The sequence below is a fragment of the Aotus nancymaae genome, unplaced genomic scaffold (assembly GCF_030222135.1).
Source record: "Aotus nancymaae isolate 86718 unplaced genomic scaffold, 86718_ANA_hifiasm-v0.15.2.pri h1tg000029l, whole genome shotgun sequence".
NCBI classification, from domain to species: domain Eukaryota; kingdom Metazoa; phylum Chordata; class Mammalia; order Primates; family Aotidae; genus Aotus; species Aotus nancymaae.
This window is the reverse complement of record NW_026988442.1, coordinates 9,846,086-9,867,499: the sequence shown is the minus strand read 5'-3', so window position 1 is coordinate 9,867,499 and position 21,414 is coordinate 9,846,086. Positions and strand designations below refer to the sequence as shown.

The window sequence follows — 21,414 nt, the reverse complement described above, 5'->3', positions numbered from 1 at the left end:
GCAGGCATCATTCGGGGCATGGAGCAAGTGAGCAGTGAGCAAGGTAGTAAATATAAAGGAATAAATATGCGGCATAACTCCAGGGAGGTTAACTGGTATGAAGATAAATAAAGAAGGCAGGGGATAGAGAGTGGCGGGGTGTATTTTGGACAGTGTGCACAGGAAGCCTTCTCTGGAGAGGGGCCTGTGAGCTGAAACCTGAATGAAGGAAGTGGACGTCATAGGGAGTTCTAGGAGAAGAATGTTCCAGAGAGAGGAATGCACATGCAGAGCAGGCATGAGCTGGGCACATGTGAGCCATAGCAAGGTCACTGTGGTGGCAGCGGAGTGAGAGGACAGATGGTCATGACAGAAACTGCAGGACCCGATCTTGGAGACTGTGCTGGTGAGGCTGGAGTGTAATCTGTGTGCAATGCCTTGGGCTGAGAGCAGTCCTGGAGCAGGATCCAGGTCGCAGATTGGAAATTCACACCCTGGTGGCTGTGTGCATGTGTGTGCTGGAGGAGGAACAGGCTGGAGGGGTGAGGGAGGAAGCAGGGGAGAAGAGGAGCAAGAGGCCACTGCAATTGGGAATGGCCGGACACAGGACTCTGGAGCTGGGGGAGAGACAGGTGATGAAGATGGGGGATAGACATTTGCAAGCTGTCAGCATGTGGATGGTTTTAAATGGACATTGCATAGGATGAGACCACCTCAGGAAAGAAGAGATGGGGGAGAGCAAGAGGGGGAAGGAGGGCCCCAGGGCTGGGACTCCGATCTGGCTCTGCCACCAATTTGCTGGGTGAGCTTGGGCCTTCTCTCTGGGCTTTGGATTCTACAACTGGACATGGAGGGAACTGAGCCAGGTGATCTCTAAGGATCCTTCTTCCTTGAGTATTCACAGGCCTGGTTTCATTTCCTGTATCCTGGAGTCTCAGCCTGGGCCAGGGCTCCACTCACCCCACTGCTGAGCCTGCTGGCTGTCTGACCCCTGCATTGCACAGGGCCCAACTCTCAGAGGGATCCGCACTTGATTAACTGCTTTGCTGTTACTGTTCTGAAACATTTAATTATTCTGGGACATGTTCTGCTGATTATGTGGCCAGTGTTGCCACATGCCCTTGATCTTCTGCTGTGAGGTGAGGCAGCAGCATGACATGGCTGGTGGGAGGTCCCCCATGTTGTTGGGTGCCAGGACCAAGGGCCCTTGCTGGGACCCTCTGAGGACTCCCAGTCCCTGCTATCACCAACACCACCCCCTCAATGCCTCCCCAGACTCTGCAATCCCAGAAAGACAACGTTGGCATTCCTGAACTTCCTTTTCCTCTTTCTTTCAGAAGCTGAACAAATAGTCAAGGGTAAATGCCAAAGCCATGGAATTCTGACATAGGCCAGGATTTCCAAAGATATGAGCCATGAACTGACATGCAGATCACAGCCCACCCCAGATGTAGAATCCTACAGAGGTCCTAAAATCTGCAGTTAAATAAACTAAACAAAACAGCATTCTGACTGAGTTAAAACTTGAGAACTACTGATTTAAGCTAGGGACCCAGCTGAGTTCAGGAAGATGACTTGATGAGGGCATCAATGCTGCCTGGATTGGGGGTTGGGGAGAAGGAGGCAAGCCAGGGAGAGATTAACTACTCAGCCATAGGCTCCTTGTCCTTCAGGTCTCAGCTCAAATGTCTGCCCCCAGGAAGCCTTCCCTGAGTCCAGCGTACAATGAGCTGAGAACCTGCTCCAAGCTCTCTCAACTCCTGACCTTAGCAGAGCACCTATCACACCTTCCTATCCTTGGTGATTGTCATTACTGCTAGACTGTACGTACCATGGAAGCCAGGAATGGGGACTCCCTTGGTCTCCGTGGTATCTGCAACACCTAGCACAAGACGTAGCACAAAGAAGAGGCTCAACAAATATTTGTTCAATGAATGAATGCAGAAAGAGAGAGTTTGGATATATAGAGCCAAGGGAATCTTTCGGTCCTAAGAATCTGACACTTAACCTTAGAGTGAAGGCTGGTTACTGCCTCTTGCCTGAGGAGACCCTATAGAGGGACTCCTCTTGCCTGAGAACTAGAACTCCCCTCCCCTGGCTGATCTTAGAGTGATGGAAAAAAGACTGGCAGGGGAAAATTTAGGTGTTAAAGGCTAACATACTCTTTCACCCTTCAATAGTGGTTTTGATTTCCAAAATGCTATTTGCTAACCCCACTGAGCATCTCACTGAGAAGATCCAAGCAGTTGAGGAAAGGAAATGAGCAAAGAGATTTAAGGGTTAAAGAAAGCCTCTTTGATATTTCACATAGTCCCAACAAACTTCTCTGCTGCAGGAGCTGAAGATTTCAGCCACTACAGGTAGACTGAGTCCAGTGACCCCTGGCTCCATGAGAGCAAACAGACATAACACTGGGAGATGATAGCAGAATATCAATGCCTTAACCCCAAAGAATGGCTTTAAAAAATGTCTCAGCACTAAAAGTGGGTCACATCTGTGGGAAGAGGGGAAGAAAGGGAAACCCAATGATATGAGGTGACTTGCTTGACAACTTACAGACAGAGAGACCAGCAAGACAGACAGGAACAACTAGGACCAAGGAGGAAGTTACAAGAGGCTCATTTCTGCTTAAGAGAAGGAAGGACTTTCTAACAATAAATACTGTCCAGCAATGAAACTGTTTATCTTTGGGGGTGGGGGAACTTCCTTCCATCAGGGGAGTGTAAGAACTCCTGTTAGAGATGCTGGAGAAGAGATCTAGTTGGACTAGATAAATGATTTTCAAACCGTAGGTCACAACACCTTCATGGGTCATTAAATCAATTTAGTGGACCTAAACCAGCATTTTTTAAATGGAAAAAATAGGGCCAGGCACGGTGGCTCACACCTGTAATTCTAGCACTTTGGAAGGCTGAGGCAGGCAGATCATGAGATCAGGAGTTCGAGACTATTCTGGCTAACACAGTGAAACCCTGTCTCTCCTAAAAATAAAAAATTAGCCAGACATGGTGGCACATGCCTGTAGTCCCAGCTACTTAAGAGACTGAGGCAGGAGAATTGCTTGAACCCGGGAAGTGGAGGTTGCAGTGAGCCAAGATCGTGCCACTCCACCCCAGCCTACATGACAGAATGAGACTCTGTCTCAAAAAAAAAAAAAAAAAAAAAAGATAGGAGAGGAAAGAAAAGAAAGAAAGGAGGAGAAGGGAAAAGTTAGAAGATAGAAGAGGAGGTGAGGGAGGGAAAGAGAAAAGAAAAGGAATTATGTGGGTTTCTCCCTCATAAGAAGGACAAGAACTGTTTATTGAAACTTTCAATGTGTGTGTGTATGTGTGTATGTGCATGCACACGTGTGTGCACGCACACTGGGTGACAATATAAGGTATATTACTAACTATGGGTGATAGTCAAAAAGATTGAACGCCTCTCTAGGAAGTCGATCTCAAAGATCCTTCAAACTTTTCAGTTATATGACATGAGGTCCTTAAGTTTTAGGTATCAAATTATGAGAATAGGATTCTAAGAGTCATTCATTTCTTTTTTTATTCCTTTACTCCACATTTATTTAATACTTATTCTAAGCCATGCTGGGTGCTGGGGGCAAAGAGATACATCAGAATCAATTCCTACCCTCAACTCAAGAGATGGAGATGAACATTTACACAGATTATTGTAATACAGTGTAGTACATGCTTCAGCAAGCATTTGGCTAAGATTTACGCATCTTTCACCCAGCCCGCTGTGCGAGCTGCTTTTCTTATTTCCATTTTACAGATGGGAAAATCGAAGCTCAAATGGTCATGCAAAGGGTGAAACAAGGTCCACCCAGAAGAACCAGGATTTGAACCTAAGACCACCAGGAGAATCTGTATTTTTAACTGCTGGGCTCCACTGGGGTGTGCAGGGCAGGTGGGTGGGATATGGAGGCTCAGAAAAGGAAGGCTGACTGAGGCAGCTGGGGGAAAGTGGGGAAGAGGCCAGGGAAGGCTTTATAGCCAAGGGATCCTCGAGCTATGTCTCGAAGGAAGAAGAGTTGGATGGCTTGACAAGGGGGCAAAGGTGTCCCCTTCCAGACAGCCAGCAGAAGCCGCACAGAGAATAGCAAAGAGTGTGGGATGCAGAGCAGGCAGACCTGGTGTGAATTTTAGTCCCAGCTTTTATTACCTGTGTGACCCTGGATAAGTTGCCTAACCCCTCTAACCTCCATTTCTTCATGCATTAGATGGGGGTTACTATGAAATGAGAGATTATGAACCTAATGCATCTAACATTATCAGAGGCAAATAATAGAAGCCTCATGCTAGTTATAGCCTATTTATGACAGTTTGCTGCTCACCAGCTGAGTAATCTTGCTAACATCTCTGTGCCTCACTTCCCTCATCTTTAAAATGGGAATCATAATAGCACCTACCACATAAGGTTATGAAAGTAAAATTAATACACGTGACATGCTCAGAAGAGTATGAGGCAAAAACCAGGTGGATGATAGAGGTAGGTCACTGTTAATACTTCTGTGTGCTACACACCATGAAGAGAGTTTTATCATTTTATTTACTAATTAGGTTAACAAATGACTGTTGAGGGTTTGCTATGTTCTAGGCAATATTCAAGGTGCAGCAGAGAATATGAAGTAGGCTAGGACAAGGCTGGAGCCCTGGGCAGAATTTGTTTGGTGGGGAGTGGGAGGGAGAATAGGATTTGGGTGGGAGGTGAGATAAGTGGTGAGAAATGAGGCTGGAGAGATGGAAAGGGTCAGATCATAAAAATTGTTTTATGTCATGTCATCCTATAAACAGTGGTGAGTCCATGGAGATTTTCAATCTGGGGGATTTTTATTCTTAGAATTTATGATTCTCCAGTTGTAAAACTCTATGACTCTACGTGCCAAAGTCTTTATGATTCCAAGATTATAGTCCTATGATATTGTGACTCTTAATATTTCTTACTTGCTGTAGTAGATTGATATTAAAAAGTGGCCACAGTGGGGACTTTTGTTTTCAACTCTAACATGTAAAGCTCTTGGAAGTCGGCCGGACATGGTGGCTTATGCCTGTAATCCCAGCACTTTGGGATTACAAGGTCAGGAGTTCGAGACCAGCCTGGCCAATATGGTGAAACCTCATCTCTACTAAAAATACAAAAATTAGCCAGGCATAGTGGTGGGCACCTGTAGTCCTAGCTACTCGGGAGGCTGAGGCAGGAGAATCACTTAAACCCGGGAGGCAGAGGTTGCAGAGGCAGAGGTGCAGAGCCAAGATCGTGCCACTGCACTACAGCCTGGGCAACAGAGCAAGACTCCATCTCAAAACAAAACAAAACAAAACAAAAAACTTGGAAGTCATTAATCCTGATATTACGAGAAAAGGACATGCTGGACATGCTGAAAATCAGTGACTTTCCTTGAACCCATTAGAAAACTGACATCACAGAGAAAACTACCATCTAAAAATCTGGAGAGTCAGATGCGTCCAGAAAGATATGACCCCCAAGTTCTGCTTCCCTGGAGCAATGCCAAAGTTGGTCAGTGGGAATGCTTACATAGTAATTCTGATGAATTGTCAAGGCTACATGCAGACTAGCATGAGAGGGAGAAGCTTGAGAGGGAAGACCTCACACTCTCGCAGGTTTTTCCTCCAGGAAGCTCACCAAGTTCCAATGAGAAAGCTCCCCTTGTGGTCCCAGCAGGGAGAGGCAAAGAAAGCTATGGTGAAGCCCTCCCAGGCCCTCTTCCCTCATCTCCAGAGGGAAGGATGTTAGTAGAGGGCACTTCTGAAACTCTACCCTAGCTAGGCTAAAGGAGCTCTGCATCACACCAGGCCTCTCCAGACTTCCTGCGCCACCTAGGGAGGAAAAACGTGGTGGCAGGGGAGGGACCTCTACCCCTGCAGGAAGGAGAGCAACACTTCTAAAGTCCACACTCCTGAAGCAAGAGGCCCACCAAAGATTGAGAATTAATTAGAGGATTAGGGACTGACTTCCCTCCCCCACACTCTAGTACACACCAGTAAGGCTCCAGTGGAGCATAGTGACTTACAGCTGCAAGACATAGGCTCTCTGAGGAGCTATACTAAGGAAAGCTCCAGAGCCAAGAGAGGAGGAGAGAACAAGGATATTAAAGGAATTGGAAGTCCCTGGTGCCTAGAGCTACAATAAGCATTAAATGCGGCCCGGCTCCCAGCCAGATTAACATCAATCCTCACACTAAAGGTCTATTTACCTCAGTGTTTATTTTCTTATTCAACATCTCCAGTTTTCAGCAAAACTTTACAAAGCAAGCTGTAGAGGCTGAGCATCCCTAATCTGAAAATCTGAAATTCAAAATGCTCCAAAATCTGAAACTTTTTGAGGGCCAACATGACAATACAAGTGGGAAATTCTATATCTGACCTCACGGGATGGGCTGCAGGCAAAACACAGTCAAAACTTTGTTTCATGTACAAAATTTTTAAAATATTGTATAGCTGGTCACATTGGCATGCACCTGTAGTCCCAGCTACTTAAGAGGCTGGGGCAGGAGAATTACTTGAGCCCAGCAGTTTAAGGTCAGCCTGGGCAACATAGCAACACTCCATCTCTAAAATATATATATTTTATACACACACACAGTATATGTGTGCATTTTATACACATTGTATGCAATTATACACAGATATAATTTTATATGCATAGTACATAGTATTAGTCTGTTTTCATGCTGCTAATAAAGACATACCCAAGACTGGGCAATTTACAAAAGAAAGAGGTTTAATTGGACTCACAGTTCCACATGGCTAGGGAAGGCTCCAGAATCATAGTGGAACGTAAGGAGAAGCAAGTCACATCTTACATGAATGGCAGCAGGCAGAGAGAGCTTGTACAGGGAAATTCCCCTTGTGAAAACCACCAGATGGCATGAGACTTATTCACTATCATGAGAACAGCATGGGAAAGACCTGCCCCCATAATTCAATTACCTCCTACCAGGCCCCTCCCACAACACATGAGAATTCAAGATGAGATTTGGGTGGGGACACAGCCAAACCATATTACATAGTATAAAATTATCTTCAGGCTACGTGTATAAGGTATATATGAAACATGAATGAATTTTGTGTTTAGACTTGGGTCCCACCTCCAAGATATCTTATTATGTATATGCAGACATGCCCAAATTTAAAAAAAAAAAAAGAAATCCAGAACAATTCTGGTCCTAAATATTTTCAGTAAGATATACTCAATCTGTATTAGTTCCCCAAGACGGCTACAACAAATTACCACAAGCTGGGTGGCTAAACGCAACAGAATTTTATCCTCTTAATGTTCTGGAGGCCAGAAATCCAAAATCAGAATCATTGGGCTGATACCAAGGTGTCAGCAGGGCTGTGCTCCCTCTGAAGGCTCTACAGGGGAGAATCCCTTCCTCGCCTCTCTCTGCTTCCAGTAGCTGCTGGCATTCCTCGGTTTGTGGCCAAATCACTCCAATCTCTTCCTCTCTGGTCATGTCACCTCCTCCTCTTCTGTGTATCAAATCTCCCACTGCCTCCCTCTTGTAAGGAGACGTGTAAAAAGAAGTACAATGTAGGAGGACTCACACTCTCAATTTCAAAACTTATGATAAAGCTATAGTAATTAACACAGTACGATATTGGCATAAGGTTATATAAACCAATATATAGACATATAGACCAGTGCAATAGAATTGAAAGTCCAGAAACAAACCCAGAAAATATATGGCCAATTGTTTTTTGATCAGGGTGTTAAGCCCAGTCAGTGTGGAAAGAATAGTCTCTTCAACAAGTTGTTCTGCAACAACAAGATTTTCACATACAAAAAAATGAAGTTGGGTTCCTACGTCACTCCATATGTAAAAATTAGCTCAAAATAAATCAGAGTCTGAATCTAAAAGCTAAAATCATAAAAGTATTAGAAGAAAGCATAGGTGTAAACCTTCACAACCTTGGATTTGGAAGTGCTTGCAAAAGCATGAGCAATAAAAGAAAAAATAAATTAATGAAAATTGAAAACTTTTGTGCATCCAATGTTATTATCAAGAGAGTGAAAAGACAACCTATGCAATGGGAGAAAGTATTTCCAAATTATATATCTAATAATGTAGTATTAGAATATATTAAGAGCTCCTACAACTCAACAACGAAAAAGACAACCGAATTAAAAAATGGGGAGAGGACTTGAATAAACACTTTCCTAGAGAAGATACACAAATGGCCAATAAGCACAAGAAAATATCCTCAACTTTATTAGTTATTCAGGAAATGCAAAATCAAAACTACTTCATGCCTACAAGGATGGCTATTTACAAATCACAACTAAAAAAAAAAAAAACAAGCAAGTGTTGGCAATGGTGTGGAGAGACTGGAACCCTTGTTCATTGATGGTGAGAATGTAAGAGTGTAGCCACTGTAGAAAAGCTTTCCAGTTTCTCAAAAAGCCAAACATAGAGTTGCCGTATGATCCAGCAATTCCACTCCTGGCTTTACAGTGTAAAGAACTAAAAACAGGGACTCAGATGCTTGCATGCCAATGCTCATTGCAATATTCTTCACAATAGCCAAAAGATGGAACACAAATCAAGTGTCCATCAAGAGATAAGTGACTAAATGAAATGTGGTATGTACATGGAATAGAATATTATTCGGCCACAGAAAACAAAGTTCTGATACATGCTGCAAAAGAATAAGTCTTGTAAATATTATTATGCTAAGTGAAATAAGGCCTATCCAAAGGACAAAAGGTGTATGAGTCCACTTACGTGGAATCCGCAGTGTGCATCTGGTTTGTTAAACAGTGTGGTGATTCTTTGAAATGCTAAATATAGAGTTACCATATGACTCAGCAATTCCACTTTAGGTATTTACCTAAGGGGTTTGAAAACATATATCCACACAAAAAGTCATACATCAATGTCCACAGCAGCCTTGTTCATCAGAACCAAAAGATGAAGACAACCCTAATGTCCATCAATAAATAAACAAACAATAAATAAATAAACCCTCATGTCCATAGGATAAACAAAATGGGATGGTGCAATAAAATACGACATCATACAACGGAATATTATCCAATCACAAAAAGGAATGAAGTAGTGATACATGGCCACAGTGGCATGCACCTGTAGTCCCAGTTGCTTAGGAGGCTGGGGCAGGAGGACTGCTTGGATGAACATAAAAACATTAACTAAGTGAAAAAAGCCAGACACAATATAGAATCACATTGTATGATTCCATTTATATGACATGTCCAGAACAAGAAAATTCATAGAGACAGAAAGTAGATTGGTGGTTGCCAGGGTCTCTGGAAAGGGGGAATGGGAAGTAATTGCTAATGGGTACGGGTTTCTTTGTGGGGTAATTATAAGTTTCTGGAATTGGTGTTGATAATTTCACATCTTTTTTTTTCTTTTTTGAGATGGAGTCTTGCTCTGTTGCCCAGGCTGGAGTGCAGTGGCACGATCTCAGCTCACTGCAACCCCTGCCTCCCAGGTTCAAGCAATTGATTCTCTTGCCTCAGCTTCCCGAGTAGCTGGGATTACAGGTGCCCACCACCACACCTGGCTAATTTTTATATTTTCAGTAGAGACAGGGTTTCACCATATTGATCAGGCTGGTCTCAAACTCCTGACCTCAAGTGATCTGCCCACTTTGGCCTCCCAAAGTGCTGGGATTACAGGCATGAGCCACCGTGCCCAGCGATAATTTCACATCTCTGTGAATATACTAATAAGCACAGAACTGTACACTTGGAAAGGATGAATTTTATTATATGCGAACCATAGCTCAATTTTTTAAGTAAGCGAATAGAGGAAGATGCACCATACTCACATTAATCAAAAGGATACTGGAGTAGCTATTAATATATTCATCTTAGACAAAGCAGACTTTAGAATAAAAAAGTGTATCAGGGCTAACGAGGGACATTCTATAATTATAAAGGAGTCAGTTCTCCAAGAAGTCATAATCATCTTAAGCTCCTAAAAATAAAGTGTCAAAATTCATCACATAAAACAGACAGAACTGAAAAGAGAAATAGACAAATCCACAATTGCAGTTGGAGACTTCAAGACCCCTCTTTCAGTAATTAATAGATCGAACAGGCAGAAAATCAGTAAGGATAGAGATGACCTGTAAAGCACTATTAATTAACTTGATCTAATTTACAATTATAGAACATTTCATCCAGTAACAGCGGAATGCACATTCTCCTCAAACACTCGTGGGATGTTCACCAGCACAGACCACATTCAGAATCATCACATACACCTTCACAAATTGAAAAGAATAGAAATCACAGAAATTGTGTTCTCAGATCACAAAGGAATTAAACTAGAAATCAAAAACAGAAAGACAGCTGACTATAGTTGGAAATTAATCAGTGCACTTTTAAATAAACCATGGGTCAAAAAAGAAGTCTCAAGAGAAATTAGAAAATACTTTGAACTAAATGAAAATAAAAATTATCAAAGTTGGTGTTAGTTAATGTAGTGCATAGAAGAAAATTTATAGCGTCAATGTGTGTTAGCAAAGAAGAAATTCCAAAATCAGTAGTCTAAACTTCTATCTTAGTAAACTAAATAAAGAACAGAAAGTTAAATTTAAGACAATAGGAAAAAGAAAATAATAAAAATTAGAGCAGAAATCAGTGAAATTAAAAACAGAAAAACAATAGAGAAAATCAATAAAAGCCAAAAGCTAGTTCTTTGAAACGATGAATAAAATTGATAAGCCCCTAACCAAACTAACCAAGGAAAAGCAAGGGAAAAGACGCAAATTACTAACTTGGATCATTACCATTGATCCCACAGAAACTGAAAAGATGATGAGGGAATACTGTGGACAACTCTATTCCCATAAATTTGATAATTTAGCTCAAAGGAACCAATTCCTTGAAAGACTCAAACTACCAAAACTTCCTTAAGGAGAACCAGATAGCTTAGATTGTTCTACGCCTATTAAACCAATTTATTTAGTAGTTAAAATTCATCTATAAAAGGAAATGCCAGAACAATATGGTTTCATTGATAAAATCTGCCAAACATTTAAGGAAGAAGTAATACCAATTTCATGTAATGTCTTCCAGAAAATAAAAGAGAAAAGAACATTTCCCAACTCATTTTATGAGCTAGAATTACTCTAATGCCAAAATCAGATAAAGATATTAAAAGAAAAAAGAGCTACAAATATCTCTCATAAACATAACTGTAAAAATCCTTAATAAAATATCAGCAAATTGAATCCAGCAATATTTAAAAGGGTAACGATACATCATAATTAAATGGGGTTCATTCCAGGAAGAGAAGGCTGGTTCAATATTTATAAATCAATCAACATAATACATCATATCAATAAACTGAATAAGAAAAGCATATGATCGCATCAGTATATACAGAAAAAGCATTTGACAAAGTGCATTGCTCATTCAAGATTTTAAAACTCTAAAAATATTAAGAATATAACAAAAATTTCTTAATAAGGATATATACAAGAAACCAATATGTAGCATCATACCTAATGTAAAAGAATGAATATTTTCCCAATAAAATTGGAAAAAAAAAAAGGATGCCCTTCCACACCATTCCTCTTCACTATCATACTGGAAGTGTCCTAGATAAGGCAAAGAAATGAAATAAATAGTCCGCAGTTTGAAAGGAAGGAAAAAAACTGTCTTTATTCATGTATGATATGGCTGTCTACACACAGAAAATCTCAAAAGATCTACCAAACAAACAAAAGAAAAACTTCTGGAACAAATAAGTGAATTTAACAAGGTCATAGGACACAAGATTAATATACGAAAGTTAATTACCTTCTTAAACACCAGCAATAAACAAATAGCATTGTAAATTTAATAAACTAAATACCTTTTGAAATAGCATCCCCACAAGATGAAGTACTGAGGTATAAATCAAGCAAAATATATAGAGCATCTGTATGTAGAGAACTAAAAAACAGAGACAAAAGAAATCAACGATCTAAATCATGGAGAGAATGAAGACACAACTATGGAATGGAAGAAAAACCTGCATTTATAAACCATACATCTCATAAAGGGTTAATATTCAAAATGTATAAGAAACTCATACAACTAAATAGCCTCGCCAACATGGCAAAACCCCATCTCTATGAAAAATACCCCAAAATTAGCCAGGCATGGTGGCACAGGCCTGTAATCCCAGCTACTTGGGAAGCTGACCCATGAGAATCGTCTGAAGCCTGCAGGTGGAGGTTGAAGTGGGCAGAGATCGTGCCGCTGCACTCCAGTCTGGGCAACAGAGCGAGACTCTGTCTCAAAACAAAAAAACAAAACAATTTTTTTTTTTACATGGGATGGCAAAGTATGGAACAGCCAACAATATTCTGAAAAACAACCAAGTTGGAGGACTCACACTGCCCAATGTTAAGACTTACTATAAAACTACAGTAATCAAAGATAGCGTGGTCAAAAAAACAGACACATAGATCAATGGAACAGAATAGAAAGCCCAGAAAGATATCCACACAAATACAGTCAAGTGATTTTTGACAAAGATGCTGGAACAATTAGATGTTTATAGGCAAAAAAAAAAAAAAAAAGTCCTTGATATAGGCCTTATACCTTACATGAAAATTAATATGAAGTCAAAATAGATCATAGACTTAATGTAAAACACAACACAATAAAACTCCTAGAAGAAAGCATAAGAGAAATCTACTTGACTTTGGGTTTGGTAACAAGTTTTTAGATACAATACCAAAAACATAGTTTAAAAAAATGGATAGTTGGACCTTATTAAACTTTTGCTCTATAAGAGTTACTGTTGGCCATGTGTGGTGGCTCAGGCCTATACTCCCAGCACTTTGAGAGGCTGGGGCATGAACATGATCACTTGAGGTCAGGAGATCGAGACCAGCCTGGCCAACATGGTAAAACCCCAACTCTACTAAAAAAATACAAAAATTGGCCGGGTGTGGTAGCATGTGCCTGTAGACCCAGCTACTCAGGAGGCTGAGGCAGGAGAATCACTTGCACCCAGGAGGTGGAGGCTACAGTGAGCCAAGATCGTACCATTGCACTCCAGCCTGGGTTGCAGAGTGAGACTCCATCTTAAGAAAAAAAAAGGCACTGTTAAGAGGATGAAAAGAGCAGCCAGGCATTGGCACAGTGCCTCATGCCTATAATCCCAGTGCTTTTGGAGGCTGAGGTGGAAGGACTGCTTCCACCTCAGGTGTTCAAGACCAGCCTGGGCAACAGAGCAAGATTCCATCTCTACTAAAAAATAAAAATAAAAAATTAGCTGGGCATTGTAGAATACCTGTCATCCCAGCTACTCGGGAGGCTGTGGTAGGAGAGTTGTTTGAGCCCAGAGTTTGAGGCTACAGTGAGCTATGGTTATGCCACTGCATTCCAGCCGGGTGACAGAATGAGACCCTGTCGCTAAAAAGAAAAAAAAAAGAGGATGAAAAGATAAGACACAGGATGGGAGTAAATATTTGCAAATCACCTAGCTGATGAAAGATTGTATTAGTCAAAGTTTCCCAGAGAGTCCGAACTTTTAATTCCAGAGGCCAGGGGTCTGAGGGGAGGGTACCAGCTATTATAGGACCCAGAGTTTGAAGAGCCAAGAACCAGAGAACTGTGATGTTGAAGAAAAAATGGATGCTCAAGCTCAAGGAGAGAAAATCTGCACTCTCTCTGCCTTTCTGATCTATTCAGACCCTCAATGGATTAGATAATGTCCATCTACATTGCTGAGGGCAACGTTCTTTACTTAGGGTACTGATTCCAATGCCAATCTCATCTGGAAACAACCTCACAGACACACCAAGAAATAGTTTTACCAGATATCTGGGCATCCCTTGTGATAGCCCAGAGATGTTGATATATAAAATTAACCATCCCAAAGTTCATATCCAGAATATGCAAACAATGTCTAAAACTCAACAATAAGAAAACAAAAATCCGAATTTAAAAAATGGGCAAAAGATATGAACAGACATCTGAACAAAGAAGGCATACAAATGGCAAATAAGCATATGAAAAAATCATCATCATTTGTCATTACAGAAATGCAAATTAAAACAGCTACTACATACCTATTAAAATAGCTAAATTGCAACCAACTGGCAATACCAGTGCTGATGTGCAGAGAAACAGAAACTGTCACTCATTGCTAGTGGGAATGAAAAATGGTACTTTGGAAGTACAGTTTGGAAGTTTGGCAGTTTCTTATAAAGTTAAACACAAATTTACCATACAACCTAGAAATTATGCCCCTACGTATTTACTCAACTGATTGGAAATCTTATGTCTACACAAAAACCTGCACACAATGTTTATAGCAGCTTTATTCATAGTAAAGCTGGATGCAACTAAGATGTCCTTTAACAGGTGGATGGGTAAACAAACAGTGGAACAGTCATACTATGGAACATTATTCTGAGATAAAAGGAACAAACTAGTAATTCACACAATATGGATGAATCTTGAGTACATATTGCTAAATGAAAGAAGCCAGTTTCAAAATGTTATATATATATACACACACACACACACACACACACATATATATACACACATATATATATATATGATGATTCCATTTATAAGATTTCTTTAAAAAGGCAAATGATAGAGGTGGGAAATAGATCAGTGGTTGCCAGAGAACTGAGAAGAAGGGGACAGGTGGCTAAGTGAAGCACAGTAGATGTTTTAGAGCCATGATACTATTCTGTGTGATATTGTAGTGATTGATATATCCGCTAAGGGCTTGATATCCAGAACATATAAAGAGCTCCTACACTATCCATTTGTCACTATGCATTTGTCAAAACCATAGAATTTTACAGCACAAAAAGTAAACCTTCCTGTATGCCAATTTTTAAAAATCTACCAGGAGGATGGGTAATCACAGGATAAAATGCAAATGATGACAAAAGAATCTAATTGCATTACAAATGTGTGAGAGATCTCATTGAAGGGCATGGAGACTAGAGGTGCCGACCTAAACAACTTTGGAAATGACTGGAAACAAGAAGGCTAAAGACCAAACAAGCTGTCCATAAGCACTGCCCTCCAGTTGGTAGAGCTGTTTCTCACAGGGGTATGGGTTGACAATTCTGAAACCCAAGTACATGTATGCTAACATTCAACAATTAAGTAAATGGATGGCAGATGGAAGAAGCCAGGCTTTTCACTGCTGAAGTGGGAGGTTACAGATAAGCAAAGGGAGAAGGATAGAATGAACTGTATGAATGTGTTAGAGTCAGAGACGGTAGCATGAACTCGCATGAATTCATGTTTAACTTAATATAGATACCGATGATATACTGATGATAGATACAGAATCATTACAGTTATGTGTATACACAAGCTAGGGTACCTACATGTATTTCCTAGCTCTGCCCCCTGATAGTGGGTCCCCAGCAGCAATATGCAAACTCACTATCCAGATCTGTTTCTAATAGCATTCTCCAGTGAAAGGAACCAGGCTCCTTGGAGAAATGGCTGATTCTAAGGCTAAGCAGAAAATGTACAAGATGAGTCTGGAGTAGCTTTAGTGCCAGAAAGTAAGGAAGGGCTCAAAAAACCAAAACAAAAAAGTATGTCAAAGGGACACAGGAGCCAATAGAAAGATCTCCCAGGTGCCAAAACTGGAACAATTTAAGCAACAATATAAATAACATAGTTTTGGATTATAATGAAAAGCACAAAATAAATATCCATGAGTGCACCTGGATGTAATAAATGACTGAATAAACAAATAGCAGAATTCCAAATAGCTTATTACAGACTGCCCCCTCAAGGAAGTGAAGTGTAACTCCCCAAGCCTTAAGTGGAGGCTGTTGAGGAAAACCACAGAAGTAGTGCATTCTCAACAAGTTATATCAGGAGAATACTATCAATATCAAAATCAATATCAATATCATTTAATGTTAACCTTAATCACCTGGTTAATTATTAGATCAGTCTTCTGTTGATAAGCTTTGAGGCTCTGGTAATGTCTGTGAAGTAAGGGCAAAGGTAATGTTTATCAGGTTTCTTCACCATAATGCTAACTATAACATTATAGATATATTTTTAAATGGCCACAATAGTTAAGGGCCCTTGTATCATACTCTGCAAAGTGACTTTGCTGCTCCTCCCTGGGAGAAGTGATTTCTATTTCCCCACCTCTTGAATCTGGGCTGGCTTGTAACATGCTTGGGCCAATTAGAATGTCATGGATGTAAATTCACACGAGTTATAGAGTCTCAGGAGGCACTGCATGTTGCTAGATGTGGAGGGACACATGGCCTGAACGTCCCTCTAACCCTAGCTGATAGCTAGCCCACTACCAGACATGTGATTTAAACCAGCCTAAATAAACCCGCCCCAGCAGACCCCCCCTCTCTGACCCCAGAAACAAGGAGCCAATGCAAAGTTAGCTGAGCTTGGCCCAGATGGGCAGGGTTGCCCAGCTGACCCACAAGGGCAATACCAAAAGCTTTCTGTTTAAAGCCACTGAGTTTTGGAATGGTTTGTTATACCGCAATAGCTCTGTGCTCCACTGGCACCGAGGCATAACAAGGCATATAGGAAGTTATTTGTTGTAACACACTGTGATTACAAAAGATTAGGAGCAGCCTCAAGGCTCATCAGTTGAACACTGATCAAATAATTACAGGAGAGCCAAACAATGGAATATTATGCAGCTGTTCAAAAGAATGAGGCAGCCCTATTGTGAATCAACACGGAACGAATTCCATGATGCATTTTTAAGCGAAGCAGCAAGAGTCAGAAGAGTATATAGAGCAAGCAACTACTGATCCTGTAAAATATTTGTATTTGCATAGACTGTCTCTGAGAGGGTACACAGAAACACATAACAATGGCTGCCTCTAGGAAGGGGAACTGGGTGCCTGGGGAACAGTGGAAGCGAGACTTCCTTTTCACACTATCCTCTTTTTTATCTTTTGAATCGTATAAATGTGTTATCTATTCAAAAATAAATAAAAGCAGACTGTACAAACTCCTGTGCCTTTCAAATTCAAAGAGTCTTATTATTCTCTTTCCAAGACTCCCAAGATCCACCGGGACCGCAAAACAGCAGTCGGAGAACCAGTCTGATGTTCTCTGCTCTCTCCGACAGCCCCCACCCGCGCAGGGTGAAGCTGGTTTCTCTGTTAAACCCTCGTGAGCTTCGCCCGGGCGACACTACCTCGCCGGCCACTGGAGGGCAGCGCGAGGCTTCCTTCCCAGGGAGGAATTGCAGAGACACCGTGGCTGGCTGGCTCCTACATAAATGACTCTGGCTTTCCGTTTTTGTTTGCATGTTTGTTTTCTTTCTTCTTCTATTTCTTTTTTCTTAAAAAAGAAAAGAAAAAGAAAAAAGGTCTCGACCCAAGATGCCCCCTCCCCCCAAAAAAAGGTCTCGATCCAAGAATCCCATTCCAGGCAGTAGGTTCGCCAGCCATTGCCCTCCCAGTCCTGGGCCTGTGCGCCTTCGCGGAGAGAGGGGGAGATGCCCAGGCTCTCCTTGCCGCTTACCTCCACCTGCCCGGCTGGATACAACCATGTGGGGAACTTGCCCTTCAGGCTGCTGAAGACTTGCTGCTTCACAAATCTTACGATCCGGGAGACCCAGAGAGTTTGCCTTTGACCCCGCCTGTGACCTTAAGAAAACCCCTTTCCACCTGCGCCTGTCCCACAGCTGTAAGTGATAACTGTAAGAATGAACTAAGCACTTTCTGGACAGTGTTATGCCCCATTTTACAGATGAGGAAGCTGAGCGCTCCAGAGGCTAAGTAACTTGCTCGTGGTTACACAGCTAGTCAGTGGCTGGCAGGATTTGAATCCAGGGTTCCCGGTTCCTAAACCTCTGCTTTTACCACTTATCCTGCCTCCGAGGGCTGCTGCGGAAAAGGAGGGTTTCAGAGAAGCTGCTAAGGAAAAGCTTTGGAAAGGGCCAACGGAGACGATATTCACTGAGCTCCTCTGCGCGCCGCGCTTCCCCCAACAGAGAGATGTGACATTCTTGCGCCCCGGTGGAACCGGCGAAGAGACCGAGGCCCAGAGTGGCTCAGGGCGAGCCCCGAGGCTGCGCCCCAGACCTGGAGCAGCCACAGCCGTCGCTCCTTCCGCTCCACCGCGGTCCGCACGCAGGCGCCGGCTCCCCGAGGTCCCGGGCGCCCTGGCCGCACGCCTGGGTAAAAAGGTCCTGATGAGTCTGCAGAAGCGCGCCCACGCCCGAGACGGCCGTTTCCGCCGGCTTGGGAAGGGGTAGAGAAGGGGACCGCTAGGGCCACAGCGTTCTGGTCCCCGCCCGCCGAGCCGGGTTTAGGGCCAGTCCCCGCATCCCGCTTCTTCCCCTCCTGGAGAGGGGGGCGCAGCTGTGGGGCACTGGAGCGCACGATGCACCTCGCCAACGGGTCCTTTCGGCAAACGGAGTTCCTGTTTTCATGCAGATGTCTTTGTTAGCGCACCGGGAACCAGAAGGACGGAACCGCAGCTGACGCGGGCTGCGTGCCGCTTTTCCGCCTTCGCTTGATTCGGCCTGAACGACTTTAACGCACTGGGAACAAAAACGCCGGCGCCGCGGAAACCCGCAGGAGCAGCACGAGGAGCGTGGCTCGGTTGGAGTCCGCGAAAGGCTGTGCACGCTGCGGCGCACGTGGCGGGGCTGGTGCCTACAGGCCTTCACACCGCATCCCAAGGGCGAGGAACCTCCAACTCTGCCTCAGTTTCTCCACCTGCACTGGAAGTCCTATATAAGGGATCCGTCCAGAGCCCGCTCCTTGCTGTAATTATTTTGTCCAAACGCTGTGGGAGGCAGCGTTGAGGAGGCTGCTGTGGGGAGTTTGCCTGTCAGAGAGAAGGGAGAAATAAGAAACATACAGACAAAATAATTTCACATAGCAACAAGTGTTAATATCATAGCAAACACCAATGCAACGCTTGTGCCAGGCTCTGCTCTATGCTATATGTCCATTAACTCATGTAATCCTCACTCCCTTGAACAGATACGAAAATGCAGGTTGAATCATCTATTCAAGGGAAATAGGAAGTTGAACAATATGTGGGGAAACAGGTTGAACAATAGTCTCAAGTGCCCAGTAGGTAGGCTGGGTTTCCACCCAACCAGTCCAGCCCCAAGTGGAAGCTTTTGCACACTCCATTACACCACTTCTGGCTGTACTAGGAAGGACGTAAAATGGTGACATGCTCAAGAGAGAGTTGGGACTAGACAGAACCTGATCCTAAAAGGATGTCAGTGGACATCTCTATGCAACGGAGTGTCTAAGCTGAGACCTGCACAATGAGAGGAACTAGCGGTGCAAAGAACTGAGCATGTCCAGCAGAGAGAACCTCAGCAAGGGCAAAGGCCTTGAGGTGGGAGAGTAGATGCGGGGATCCGTGAACATAAGGATGGAACTCAGCAGCAGTAAGGAGGAGACTGGAGATGGTCAGGAGCTGGGGGTAGCAGGCTTTGCAGGTCTCGGCAAGGAGCTGGACTTTTACCTAGGTGTGATGGGAAGTTGTATTGTTATGACCACTGAAGGAATTGCGTGGATGGAGTTGGACTAGATGGTGGATGCCCTTCCTGCCCTGTCAGCCTTGGATTCAAAGAGGAAACTGAGTGCTCAGGCCTTAAGCATGCCCCTCCTCATCTGACCTCCTGGCTTCTAAGAGATTCCTAAGGACCTTCATCAAGACTCAACATTCGCCCTTGGTCACCAACACAGACTTGGAGGTGTCAGATCAGGTAAGCCCTCATCTTACACATAGGGCTGAGACTGAGGCCCCAGCTTTAGAGATGTGTCTTCACCTTTGAGTAGGAGGAGCAGGGGTGATATCTGCTTCATTTACTCATGTACCTGCAGCACCTAGCACAGGCTGACCCGCCCATCCTTGGACCCAGGCAAGTGGGGCTCTGCCCTGGCCAGCCTCCAGCTGCATACATCCCCACAGGGTAGAGAGTCTGTAGTGCCAAGAGGATATACCCATCCAACTCTTTGCTACAGATTCCTAGGATCCCTGAGCTCCCTGCCTAAAGGTCCCAAGCCCACTGCCAGGCCTCTTCCTGGTCTATTGTGTGGAGGCAGAACGCTAAACCCAGGGTGTAGCCAAGGGGCACTGTGGAACATGGGGCCTGGATAGAGCTTGGACCTGCCACCTGGGATGTCTATACACATGCATGTGAGGTGTGCACGAAACAGGATGGAGCTGCGGATGAGAAGGGAAGGTGGCAGTTTGTGGGCTGGGAGATAAGTGACCAGGGGATGGGGCTGGCTCTCCCCAGCACCACCACATTTCAGTGTAAGTAAGAAATCTGTTTCCAAATCAATCCTGGCCTTTTTGGCTGCTGTGAAGTTATACTTATTGAGGAGAAGGATAGAACATTTAAGAGAAGGTATTGGTTTGATTTATAACTTAAATATTTAGATTTAAGACTTAGTGGACACCAGCCTCCACCAGTACCAGGAGTGGGTTTGACCTAGACCATAGGAGATATTCAATATTTATCAAATAGATGGATTAATCTCATTTAATTTAATCCTCACACAGACTCAATGGAGGGAAATCACATTGTCTGTATTTTATTGATGAGGAAACTAAGGCTTGGAGAGATTGAATGACTGGCCCAATTTGTCAAGTTAGAAATTTGTCTAGCAATGCTGAGAGCCTCAAGCCCTAACGTGTCTGATTCCAAAATCCATTGCAATTGGTTCATGACAAGTTCACACCCATTATGACCACATTAAATATATTATAACTGTTTGAGCATGTCACTCACTGATCTTTGGGGACATAAGCACTGTTTATATTACATGAAAAAGGCCTTCTCTTTTTCATTCTTACTCTATCCTCTCAGGCACCTTTGGAAAGTAGTAAGACAGGAGTTAATGCTCCATTTAACAAATGGAAAACTGAGGACTGAGCAATAGCCCAAGGTGTCAACAAGGCTTAAACAAATAGGGATTTTTTTTTTTTCATGTAGCAAGAAATCTGGAGGTAGCTGGGCAAGGGCTGGTATAATTGCTGCATCATTTTCAGCAAACAAATTCTACCTCTTGGTCTGTTCTGGCTATTTATTTTTGCAGCATAACAAACTGCCCCAAAACAACAACCATTGCATTTTCTACAGTTTTGTGAGTGAGAAATTTGGGCAGGGCTCAGCTGGGTGATCCTTCAGTGATCCATGGAGCAGTGACTGGAGTCACTCAGTGGTATTCAGCTGCCAACTGGGCTAGCCTGGAGAATCAAGATGGTTTCACTTACATGTCTGGTGCTTTCATGGGGATGGCTGGAACACTGAGCTCAGCTAGGTCCCTGTCCCTCTCCATAGAATCCCAGGGCTTCTCCAGGTGGTCTCTCCAGCTGGGTAGTTTGATCTTTTTTTCTGGCAGCTCATGGCTCCCAGAGGCCATAGCAGAAACTGCCAGTCCTCCTCAAGGTTAGGCCTGGAATTGGCATGGCATCATTTCG

General features: G+C 43.1%; 1 protein-coding gene across 3 annotated transcripts in view; it reads right to left on the bottom strand.

Annotated features, from left to right (window-relative positions):
- LOC105719297 (signal-regulatory protein beta-1-like) overlaps positions 1-18,035 on the bottom strand; it is a 45,153-nt gene extending 27,118 nt beyond the window's left edge. For all 3 annotated transcript variants that reach the window (XR_010344516.1, XM_021665814.2, XM_012455296.2), the window contains exon 1: positions 17,476-18,035. The gene's annotated coding sequence lies outside the window, so the exon portion shown is untranslated. The remainder of the gene's footprint in view (positions 1-17,475) is intronic.
- Between the last annotated feature and the right edge of the window lie 3,379 nt (positions 18,036-21,414).